Below are 13,834 nucleotides of genomic sequence, written 5' to 3'. Positions count from 1 at the left end.
ATTCTTTCTATTAGAAAAAATTCTCATGACCCATCATGATTTCTTTTTATTAAATCATTCTTCCATCTTAACCCATAACAACAATAGTCTAAATTTAACCCAATAAAATATATAAATTTAGTTACAATTTTAGCTTTTATCATTTTATCTTATCTTTATGTTACTTTCTTATCTTATCTTTACTTTTATCTTTCGTAGACAATGCTCTATGTATATTTAGTTTTATCTTTATAATTCAATCAATCAACAATCAATTAAGAAATACAAAGTACAATATTTTCATCTTTTCTTTTCTTATTCTTTTATAGTTTTATTATGGTATCAGAGCTTCTCTTAAACTCTGCTGACATTCATAGATAGACTAACCAATTCAGATCCTAAAACCCCTTTAACTTCCCCTTCCATTATGAATAATCAACCTTCCAATTTAGCTCAAAGCGATCTTCAAATTGCCGAGCTGCCTCTTTTGGACCTCTCGTCAACCCAACCCTTTTCTTTCATGACACTTTCTTCTAATAAGAGTAACTCTAACGCTTGAGTGCCAATACCACTTTTTCTGACAGAAAAAGTTTTCAACCGTTGAAAGGAAGTAAAGAAGGGTCCCTACACAATTTTCAAGAGAAATGAGTCTCTGAATGAAAACTTGGGATGACCAATAATAACTTGTCAAATGACAAGTTATTATTTAAATAAATAATTATATAAAATTTTAATTAATTATATTAAATAATTATATTATAATAAATAATTATATTAAATAATAATTAAATCATAATTAATTTATTAATAATTATAATAATTAATTAGATTAAATAATTAAATTTTTATTTAATTAATAATTTATATTAATTATTTATGTCATAATTAATATTGAATATTATTTATATTATTATATTAAATTATAATTAATTAAATTTATTTACATTAAAAAATAAATTTAATTTTTACACCTTACAAAATGATTGTTGGTTGGGTTGATTATTTTTATTTTTAAAATTTAAAATGCTAACTACATTATTAAAATTAATCGTTGCAAAATTAGTCGTTGCAAAATTTGCATCATACCATCAATTTTTCTAAAGAAATGCCCAACTTCGAAATAGGCAACAGTATAGACAATTAAAAGAGGACTTGATTGAACACATATGGCAATTTCATAATGCTTGTCGTCAACTATAGAGCTTAATTACATTTTTCTTTGTATTAAGCAATTTTACAAATTAGTGTAATCTCGAATTATATATTGTGTATTATTGTTATATATGAATTTATTTAACATTAATATCTTTTAATAGTGAATTATTTTTAAATTTATAAATTTAAATAATATTATTAAAAAATTAATTACATTAATTTTAAGTATTTTAATTAATTAATTAAATGGGACCACAATAAGGATTAAAGTTAGTTCCTCCTAATGGAGAAGAGAGATATGCTTTGAGTTCCTATTTACTGTATATAACGCAAAAACTGATGTGAAGTTACTTTTTATGACAGGTGGGCCATAAATAGGAATTGGGATGAGTTCCCTACTGGACATGGTCTAAAGACACTCGTCATTCAAACCACTTAAACTTTTGTCAAGTCCAACTACTCATTATCTTTGTTCTTTCAGTACTTTTTCTATTGTTAATAATTTTTAAAATTGAGATTCATTCTTGAACATTTGGATCATTGATTCTCGTGCCACAGATCACATTGCATCAAATTTGTCTTGGTTTATTTCTTCCACACAAATTTCTCCTATTATTGTTCATTTACCAAATGGTTCTCTAATTACTGTTCCTTATAACGGCATTGTTCAATTTTTACCATTTTTAGTTCTTCATGATGTTCTTTATTTACCTCATTTCAACTTTAATATTATCTTCATCTCAAAAATTACTTTAGCACTCAAATGTGTACTCACTTTTTCATCTTCTTCTTGCACTCTACAAAGCAATAGTTTGGAGACGATTGATTTGGGCAGAATGAGAGAGGGATTATATGACCTTGAATCCACTTTCGATAAAAATTCATCCACTACACATTCCATAAATTCCATCCAATCTCCACCCATTACACCTTCAAATATATGGCATTTTTGTTTAAGACATTTACATAAATATTTTTCTTTTATTTCTATGCATCATGATGAGACTTGTGATGTTTGTCATCTTTCTAAGTAAAAGAAACTTTCATTTTCTCAAAGTTTTAACAAAGCCAATGCAAATTTTGATTTATTACATTTTGATATTTGGGGTCCGTTTCGACAAAATTCTATTCATAATCATAAATATTTCTTTACTATTGTTGATTATTTTAGTCACTTTACATGGGTTATTTTATTAAAATCAAAAGGAGAAGTGCAAAATCATGTAAAAAAATTTATTACTTTAGTTAAAACATAATTCAACTCTAAAGTCAAAGCTATTCATTCCGACAATGGAACAAAATTCATTTTACATGATTTTATGCTTCAAAGGGCGTTATTCATCAACGTAGTTATGTTGAAACTCCTCACCAAAATTGAAAGGGTAGAACTCAAGCATCAATATATTTTGAATATAGCTCGCGCTCTTATGTTTCAATCTAATTTACCATCAGCTTTTTGGTCTTATGCTGTTAAACATGCTATTTATTTACTTAACAGAGTTCCATCGTCCGCAATTAATTTTAAAACACCATTTAGAATTTTATTTAATCTTCCACCAAATTATCATGATCTTAAAATTTTTGTATGCTTATGTTTTGTTTCTACTCTAATGACAAACAGATCAAAATTTGATCCAAGAGCCAAAAAAGTTGTGTTTATTGGTTTTCAACATGGTTTTAAAGGATATATTATTTATGTTTTAGAAGATAAAAGAATTGAGATTTCTAGAAACGTAATTTTTTATGAAATCATCTTATCCTTAGCCACAAAAAATGTCTAATTCTATACACTCAATCCAACATTGCCAAACACACCTTCTCAAAAATAAGATTCAGTTAATCTTCCAGTTGGACCCTCACCCGTACCCATTGACCCACTCCCATCCAATTCTTTCTTTTCTCCAACAACCCCTCTTTCTTCTTCATTGCCGTGTCCTAACCAACTTGAATCCATGACCCTCAAATCTATTTCAAGTCGTACAACCTCCCATCTTTCCGCAATAAACACTAACCCACCATCACCTCTTCATCTCACGTTACCTTTCTCGCCATCTTAGCAATCCCGTCCTCGTCATTCTGATCGAACTTATCGACCTCCAGCATATCTCTCTGATTACTTATGTAATTCCTCTCTCACCTCCACAAATCTCTCTCCCTCAAAATGTCGTTATCCTCTATCTTCAGTTATGTCTTTTTCTTCTCTTTCATCTTCTCATCATAAGTTTTTTTATCTCTATATTCTGATGTTGAGTCAAAGTCTTTTAAAGATGTCAATCAACACTCTAATTGGCGTAGTGCTATGAAAGATGAGCTGGATGCTCTTGAATTGAACAAAACTTGGCGCCTTGTTGATTGCCCTGCTGGTGTTAAGCCGGTTGGCTGTAAATGGGTGTATCGCATCAAACGCAAGCCTGATGATTCAGTTGATTGATATAAAATACGCCTTGTGGCTAAAAGGTTCACTCAGACTGAAGGTGTTGATTTATTGAAAACTTTCTCCTCTGTTGTCAAGCCTGTCACCATCAGATTAGTTTTGGCATTGGCCTCTATGAAGTATTAGCCCATACTTCAGTTGGATGTCAATAATGCTTTTTTACATGGGGATCTTTTTGAGAATTTTGTATGACTCTACCACCTGGATATACATCTCCTCGACGAATCAATGCTGCAAGCTGCTGAAGTCATTGTATGGTTTACGACAATCTAATCGTATGTGGTATAACAAACTTTCTCATCTTTTGCTATCTCATGGATATCAATAGACCTTATCTAATTATAGTCTATTTGTTAAATTCACTGGTACTCAAATTTCTATCCTTCTAGTCTATGTTGACGACATTGTTCTCACTAATAATTCCATTTCTGAACTTGCTGCCGTTAAGTCTATTTTACACTAACACTTCTGAATTAAAGACTTTGGTCCATTAAAATATTTTTTGGGTATTGAGGTTGCTCAATCAGCGAAGGAAATTTGATTATCTCAGAGAAAATATTATCTTGATCTTTTGGAGGATTCTGGTTTATTAGGTGCTAAACCTACCTCTGTTCCAATGGATAGTACCACAAGACTATATTAAGACAAAAGTCTCCTGCTATCTAACCCTTTTGTATATCGCCGTTTGGTTGGGCGTCTTATCTATGTCACCACTACTCGACCAGACATCATGTATGCTACTCAACAATTAAGTCAATTTATGGCATCTCCTACTGAATCTCATCTTCAAGCTACCAAGCATGTGTTATGATATCTGAAAACTAGCTCCAGCAAAGGACTTTTTTTTCCAAGAAAATTAGAAATTCAGCTTCTCGGTTTTAGTGACTCTGATTGGACCGGATGTCCTGACACTTGCCGATCTTTAACAGGCTATTGTTTCTTCTTAGGCAGCTCTTTAGTCTCTTGAAAGACCAAGAAATAAACTAACGTTGTCCGCTCATCCACCAAAGCAGAATATTATGCACTTGCCAACATAACTTGTGAATTTCAATGGATACTGAATGTGTTACAATTTTTACGCATTTCTCTTATCCGTCCACCATTTTTATATTGTGATAATTAGAGTGCTCTTCATATTACTGCTAACCCGATTTTTCATGAATGGACCAAATATTTAGAGATTGATTGTCACTTGGTTCGACAAAAAGCTCAAGCTGGAGTGATGAAACTTCTCCCTATTCTCTTTTTTGGGCAGCTAGCTGACATCTTCACCAGGTCTTTGTCTTCTCAACCCTTCCATCTTAATCTCAATAAGCTTGGTGTTCTTGACATCTTTCATCCTTCAGCTTGCGGGAGTGTATTAAATCATTCTTCCATCTTAGCCCATAACAACAATAAAAAAGTTCCACGGCCCACAAATTCAACTCAATAGAATACATAAATTCAGTTATAATTTTAGCCTTTATCATCTTATCTTATCTTTATATTACCTTCTTATCTTATCGTTACTTTTATCTTTCGTAAGCAATATTCTATACATATATTTAGTTTTATCTTCATAATTCAATTAATCAACAATCAATCAAAAAATACAAAATACAATATTTTTCATTTTTTTTATTCTTTCATAGTTTTATCACTTCTACCTGCAATCATTGGTTTTCATGAGCCACTATTTCAGTTTGGATTTTGACACAATGCAAGAGAATAATTTGTTTAATTATAGAGAATTAAATAATTGCAACACAAACAGAAGTATTTCATAGTTTTGCTAATTATTGATGATCAATACGGAGATTCTAACATTTTTCTCATGGTATTTATGATTGTTGAGTCTGACATTACCAAGTTGTGGTTATTATAAGTCCTACATCTCTCAAAAATACATCTCTAAATGGTTTGTATAAGTGTGAAGCGTCCCTACCCTTTGAGCTAGTTTTTGGAGTTGAATTTGACTCATTTAATGTCAACTCTAATATAATATTAAAGTCTATCTAATTTAATGTTGTTAGGTCATCATTCACTTGCAAATGTTAATATTCCAGACGATTGTTTTTAGACATGAAGGAAATATATTATAAGTCTCACAACTCTCATGAATAAAGTCTTTAAAAAATTTATAAATATGAGACATCTTTCATCCGTTAAACTAGTTTTTAGATTCACTTAGACCCACTCAATTTCAATCCTAATAATAATTTATTTTTTTCTAACAGATTTGAGGCATCATATCACCCTATAACAAGTCATCCTATCTTTTTATGCATGCATAAAAAATATGGTTATATTAGTTTACAACGAGATAAATACAGAAAAAAAAAAACATAAAAAAAAGAAAACAAAAAGTAACGAAGATACGTGATGGTTATTGCAATGTGTAAGATTCAAATGATGAATATCTAATTCTAGCTCCCAGAAACTAGTGAAGAAGATAATTTTTAAAGGATTTTTCGGTTTTTTTTTGGCTTAAGAAATATAAAAGAAACTAGCTTATCAAGATGAGAACATAGTAATTAAGTAGCGGTGGTAGCAAAGAATGGCAATAGAGCAACTATGTTAGATATATATTAAAATTAGTTATTATTCTATTAATAAATAATATCTATTATTGAAATACAAAATATTTATTGAATATAAATTAAATTATATATATATTTATATAGAATTATATGAAACTGATTTTAGTGTTAAATGATATTTTTGATAAATTTATTGCAAAATATTTGAGGTACCTACTTGTTTTATTGCTCTAGTAGTTATTAATATTATTAAAGACCAGAAATATGCTCACAGTAGGAAAAAGAAAGTAATGGCAAGTTGCAACTTAAATACTTAAACCATCGTTACAGTTGAAGCACAATTTCTACCTCTAAAATTTGTTTGGAAAAAATGTCTAGTCTCATCAAATATATGTTTATGCCTCCCTCCTCCAACTTTTCTTCTTCATCTTTTTTGTTCTCTCCCCCTTTTCCATGGGTGTGTCTACATACATCTATCTAGTGCTTTACAAGCGACAATGCATGAATAGGAAAAAAGTGGAAACTCAAGTGCAGTCGATTTTACGTAAAGTTAATAGTTGAGAGCCGTTAGATGATTTAACTGATTTGACTAAATTTTTATCTAACGACTCTCAACTATCAACTTCACATAAAGTCGACTGCACCTTAATTTCTACCTAAGAAAAAAATGTAACTAATCATATTCAAATTTTCTATCCTAGCAACTCTCAGAAATTTTTTAAAAAAAGAAAAAGAAAAAGTTAAAGAAGAAGAGTTGAAGCAATAATCAAGGAAAGATACTTTTTGCCACGTGAGGCAAAAAAAAAGTATATATATATATATATATATATATATATACAAAATATGATTTTCAATTGGATATTTCTCCTTAGTAATCTTCTATGTTCAATGACAATACGTATATATTAATTAATAGTCTTCTACTGTGTCTGACTGGCTGTGAGGTGGTCTAATAGACACGACTATAGATAGCGAAGTAATAAATATATTCAAATGTTGGAAAGACAGATAAGCACAAATTCAATTGAATTTTATAGTTTTGTGACTAATATTTGTCTATTAATCAGAATGGGGTCAATAAAAATTAAAAAAACTTAGCCATAGAGGCCTTTTTTATGAATATACATACCTGTCACGTCTATGCTCAGATGAAATTTGAAGGCAGCTCAGTTTTGATAAAAAAAATATTAAATTTGACATGTCAGAATTGAATTTTAGTGAAAGCAATTCTGTGTTCTTTGCATTTTCCTAAACATAATGATAGAGACATGTATATTTTTTTTATATTCATTAATCTGCACATTTATAAACTTCAAACATCATAGATCCTTTAACATTTTGTTTGGATGTAAAATAAAAAATAAAAAAAATAAAAAAATTTAATTTTTTTATATATTATTTAAATGAAGGAAAAATAAATAAAAAAATAATAATTAAATAAAATTATATTAATATTCTTATTTATATTATATATAAATTATAATATATTAATATATTTAAATTAATTTTTTAATAAAATAAATAATCCTAATTGTATTTTAAAATTTTAATATATTGTCATTGTTAACAATAATAGTTTTTTAAATTTATCTTTTTTTATTTTCAATTAAATGTTATAAATTTTGCTTTCAGTGTTAACAATAGACATATTAGTAATTTCACCTTCATTTTAGAATTTTCAGCAGTTTTCTTCGCAGGTTTGGAGATAAAACTTAAATGTGGGCTCCACGCTATTGTTTTCCCTTTCAATCCAATTTCTATGCTCTGCCAATCAAGAAAAAACTTCATTTTCTATCAATTTTCCTTCCTTGTATTTTCTTTCTTCCTAATTTCCATTGATCCAAATATAGTATAAGTGAACAAAATAATTAACACGTGAGATATATTGTTGCACATTTGTGAAGTTTCCTAAGTAGCTACTACCTGCTATTAGTATATGTCCAGAAAAATAAAAAGTAGTGTTCACTTATAAAATAGAATTTTTCTAGTTAAATAAGAAGTGTTTGATGTAGTCAATGAGTAATAGTTCAAATGACATAGTCTTCCCATACTCAATTAAGAGGTTGCGGATTCGAGTCTCCTATTTTTGGTAAAAAAAAGAAAAAAGAAGTGTTTGATGTAAATTGATACGGCTACGTCTTTCTGGTTTATAACTATAATTGGTTGTATTTTATTTTGTTTGTTAACCACATACATAATTAATGTAAAAAAAAAAATCTTTTTGAAAGAAGGCCAGGTAAGATTATTGCTTTGTTATTTGATTTTATAGATCATTATTTTCATAATGTTTATTTTGTTTTGTTTTGTCTGTTGGGTTTGGAGTTTAGAGTGTGTAATGCCCAAACAATGGTTGAAAGAACATTTTTTATATTAATAAGCGCATTATAAGTGCCAAAAAGGGAAAAGAATAATAAAATAACAAGTAAGATCTTGTTGAATATATAAAGTGAAAGATACATATTAATTATATACAAAAGTGAATTATTAAAAGAGAGTTCAATGTGGTTACGCTAAGAAGAAAAAAGAAGAGATAAGGACAGAAACTAAAAAACAAGGCAATTTATGAATATATTTCTTATTTACAAAAACATTTTGGAGGAAAAGTTTCCACTTTCCAAAGACTGAGAGAAGAATGCAAGTTGCAAGGGAGGGGGTTCTGGAAGATGTGGAATTTTTTCCTGCATTCACATTGATTAAATTTTTAAATATTAAAAGAAAATACACAAATGACATATTTTAATTCAAAAAAAAAAAATTAAAAAAATTAAATTTTAATATGCTGTTAACATAATCTACATCAATAAAATTAATTATCTGTCATACATTTTAAATGGTTAGTGTATTAAAATTAAATTTTTAATAATAAACTAAAATAAAATTTCAGGTGTATTCAATTTCACGTGAAGTTGGTAGCTATGAATCGTTAAATAATTTAATGGGTAAAGTATATTTTTTGTCCCTGAAGTTTGACAAAAGTTTCAAAAATACCCCTAAATTTTATTTTGTTTCAATTTTGTCCAAAAAATTTTCGATTTGCATCAAATGTACCCCTGACGACTATTTTTTTAAAAAATTTAAAATCAATTAAACAATAATTTCATAAGAACAACCCTCAATACAAGCAAATCAAGTATAATTTTCATGCATTATTGTTAGATTGGTCTTAAATTTTATGAAAATTTAGCCATTAAAAATATATTTGATACAAATCGAAAACTTCTAAGACAAAATTGAAACAAAATAAAATTTAAGAATATTTTTAAAATTTTTACCAAACTTTAAAAATAAAAAATATATTTTACCCTAATTTAATTGATTACTCTCAATTATTTTATATAAAGTTGACTGTAGCTAAATTTTCAACCTAAACTAATTGTTTGGTTGTGGTACAATGTTGTTATGCATGCGTCAGATGAAGTCCCCACATTGTAAAACAAAAGTGATTAGGATTGTTCCAAGAAGGAATGAGAATAAGACACGTAGTTGGATCATGTGTATGCAGGTACAGTTATATTGTATATATAATGGTTCATTAACCGCACTCATCATCATCAAAGTTTGTGGATATGGCACAAGAGCAGCAGAAGAAGGTTTTATATGGTTCAGTGGTGAAGAGGAAGATTAACAATGCAAGCGTGATTCCCGCTCCAAGGAAATTGGTGAAGACAATGATGTGGCAGAGCATGGTTCGGTGGTTCTTCACTCCTTCTCACAAACGCATATGGCCATAGCTTCTTCATCAATCTTGTAATTAATAAGCATGCTTCTTCTGCACTTAATTAGTTACATTTATTGTTTGTCGTGCCTTCTTTAGATAATTTGACAGTTATTTTCATCGTGTAAGTAACCATCATTATTGTTTATTCATGAGTAACTAAAAGTGTGCAGAGTAGCGAAACAGAGTATCCTTCCTTCTTCACTTGCAAGTTTTGTCAAGAAATTAAAACTGCCCTGTTTAATTTGATGATACGAATATTATGATTACTGCAATTTCATATATCTAAACTGTTATTTAAATTTCAACATTAGTGCGAGGAATTAAATTAAAGCTTAAAGGATTGAAATTCAAAGAAAGTTATTATTAGATCGGAGTTGCATTTCACTATCGGAACCTGAAATTCACAGAAACAACCGACGCTGGAAGCTGACACAATCTTCCATTTGAGGTAAAGTCACATCAAGCAATGGCAAAATCTCTGACCACAACTGATGGATTCTCAAAAGCTTACTTCAATTATTCCACACCTACACGTTTCTTGCATTCTCTCAATTTTACATACATATATATTCAATTTAGTATTCATTTTAAAACTAAACAAGGTAAATACTTTAAAATTAATTAATGAAAATTATAATTTGATTAATGATGATACATATAGTATTTAAATAAATATCGATAAATTTATTTATTCTTGAAAATACTAGTGCATGTGATTAATTATTTATTGTTTAAAAACTTTGGATATTAGATCTGATCTGATGATTTTAGTGCGAATTAAATCAAAATTTTGGCCATATCCGATCTGATTCGCGTTCACTCTTAACTGAGAGAAGGTCCGACCACACAAAATAATAATAAAAGAATAAAAAAGATGGGAAAAAAAAAACTAAGTAAAGTGATGATACAAAAACATAGATAGTATCATATATAGCAATGCAAGTTGCTGAAGAAAATAAGTGTGTCACATCTCTCACATCGTTAGTTCTCTTCTTTGCCCTAAAATTCACGTCCTTGATATCTTAATTAGTTTATTCCAGATTCAATGAAGCCAGTGATGTGGTCCTGCTCCTAATGCATGTCTAGCACCTTGACTATTGCCTTTATTACCCTTAATTATTAAAGAGTGTAATTAAATTTTCTTAGTCAATAAAAGAGTAACGGTTTATTAATCAAAATATGATAATCTCTTGACTCTTGATTGCGTATCTTTTTTAGATAGTGGATAATATCTTGAGTATCTTTGCCTGCAGTTTATCTTATTTGAATGGGGTAAGAAAAAGCTACATAGAGTTGAATAAACTTGAAGTAGAAAGAATATTATCGGTTCCAAAATGTGTCTGGTGGGACAGTATAAGATACATTGGAGATTTCTTTAATTTTGACTGCTATCGCTAAGCGATAGTCACAATGTTCTTTAAGATTGTATTTATTTATAGGTATAGAATACTAAAATAAAAACATAAAGACATAAAATTATGTGATAAATAAAATATAAATAGAGATATTATATCTAGAAATATTAAATTAATATATTTTATATTTATCTTGATAGAAAGTAATATAAAGACATTAATAAAAAATATAATTTATTTTTTATTTTTTATTATTTGTATTAATTTTTTATAATTATATTTTTTAATATTATATATTTTTCTTAAACTTGTTGAACAAAAAAAATTTATAATTTATTTTAGTTTATTATTAAATAAAATTTATAAAAATTAATTTTTATGTTTTTATGTTTTATATTTTATTTTTAATGCTTTATTTTATCTTATTTTTAAATTCAAATGCAGCTTAATTTTCTATGGATGTCAATGTATTAGAGTTGGAACTGTAGTCTACACATGAAAATTTAAAAGACACCAAGTGAATCTAATAAGAAAAATTAAGAATTGAAAACATAATTTTGAAATGTGATATATATAAGATATTGTGTGGTCCACTTGTGTCCAAAGGAGAGATAATATAGAATTATAGATACACTTTAACATATTCTTTGTTTTCAGAATAGGAAATTAATTATACAATAGTGATAGGCAAGGTAGAGAAAATCGAAATTTTACGTGAAATCGAAAAAATAAATTAAAAACATTAAACATAAATTTTTAATAAAATTTAAATCGTAAAATTGTCAGACTTAGTATAAATTTTGTAAAATTGATAAACTCATTTAAAATTGTAATATTAAAAGATTTTAAGAATTAAATCGAAATTCTAATTACTATGGTAATAAGACCGTATATTTTATAATTTATAACCATTAATAAATCGTTTGTTAATATTTTTAATGATATAAAATTATATCTAATAATATAAGATCCCACATGCTTTTAAGACTTTTTCTTAATTATATATTAACGTGTGGGCACTACACATTATAAACCCCACATTGTACATGTTAGTCTTGTCTTTTTAGGACAAAACCAATCCATTGAATATATTTGGTAAGGAAAAGTATATGGAACTAAAATGTGACCAGCTAAAAATAAACAAAATCGTTTAATTAAAATCACTTTTTGAATAATATGTTTGAAAACCGCTTCTGAGATCACGGAGCACAAACCAAAACCCGATTTTTCATGAAACCCAAACACATTTTGGCTGATTTTTGGCTAATATACTTTTGGTTTCTAGTTGTTCTCATTTGGTAATAGACAATTAGTGTAAACCAAATCAAGAATGAATTCAATTGAATGCGACTTCGCTCAATTAATTAGTTCATCATAGTGCTGTGCAGCTATATAGCTTTAACTTTAAATTTCTTCTTCTTCTTCTTCTTAGCAAGTTTAGGTCTTGGTTGTTGCCTATTTAATTTTCTTTGTCTTGTTCTTTAATCTCTTCTCACTCTTTTCTCTACCGTGCAAGACAGTTTTCCTATCATCATTATATTTATATTGTCATTCATATATAGGAACCAATTTAGTAAATTAGTAAAAAGGGACGGAATCAAGAGCATACATAATAATGTATTAAAAATAAAGATTAACATCACTAAGATTATGTGTTTCTTAATGTACTTTTTTTCCCCAATAATGAGCTGAATTTCTTTTTTTTTTTTTTTCAAAATTTTGTTTTTTAAATTCTTTCCATATATAACATTCAAGCCATATTTAACTAATTAAATTAATATGAATGAGTTCATATATGTATATAATATTTAAAAAAAATGTCGGGTGCTAATTAAGTCTGTCCCTGCTAGCAGGATTCCGTCATAGATATTCAGCAGGGTTGACTGTTGAATGCGAAAGCGAAAGAGTCAACGTAGATATAGCACATGAGTTGACTTATTATTTCCCTGTTACATTTTAACAAGTGTCACCAAAATTAAACACTTAAATACTAATAATGTCAATGGATTGTGCGTTTGGGATTGGAATATGGCTAGTTTTTTTCCTTCATTATTAAGCCATGGATTCTGAATTTGGGCTTTGGAGTGATACTTATTTGATCGTGACACACGATCGAAGAGATAATAATAAGTTAATAACATAAGGATAATGCTAGATATAAGGGTAATGCTAGGTAGATAAAAAAAAACAGTCAGAACTTGCCTTATTTAACATTAATTAATTATCGCAACAATTAATAAATACTAAATAAGGTAAGTTATGGCTGTTTTTAGCTGATTTTGTTTGGTTACCAAACATTTTCAATAACATAAATACTATATATCTACACGGCTACACCTCCTAAGCTATTTGAAAAATTAATGTTGAAAGGATAGGATATAGTGACTTGGAGCTCTATGCATCACTATTCACTAACCATATCCTATTATGGAAAATGGAAGGATAATAAATAATAATGTGGAAAGATATTATAAACACATATATATAGGTCGTGTGGTGGCCTAAATTAATCTAATTATATACTTCCCTTCATATGGTGATTCTGAATTATACTTTTTAAGCATATATTTATAAATTAATTTACTTATTTACTAGAGTATCTAGCTATTGTCTAAAGATAAGATCTATATATATATATATGGCTTTTATAAAATTAAAACTGCGATATTCCTCA

Source organism: Arachis hypogaea, chromosome 17 (assembly GCF_003086295.3).
Source record: "Arachis hypogaea cultivar Tifrunner chromosome 17, arahy.Tifrunner.gnm2.J5K5, whole genome shotgun sequence".
NCBI lineage: Eukaryota > Viridiplantae > Streptophyta > Magnoliopsida > Fabales > Fabaceae > Arachis > Arachis hypogaea.
This window is presented reverse-complemented; position numbering follows the sequence as displayed.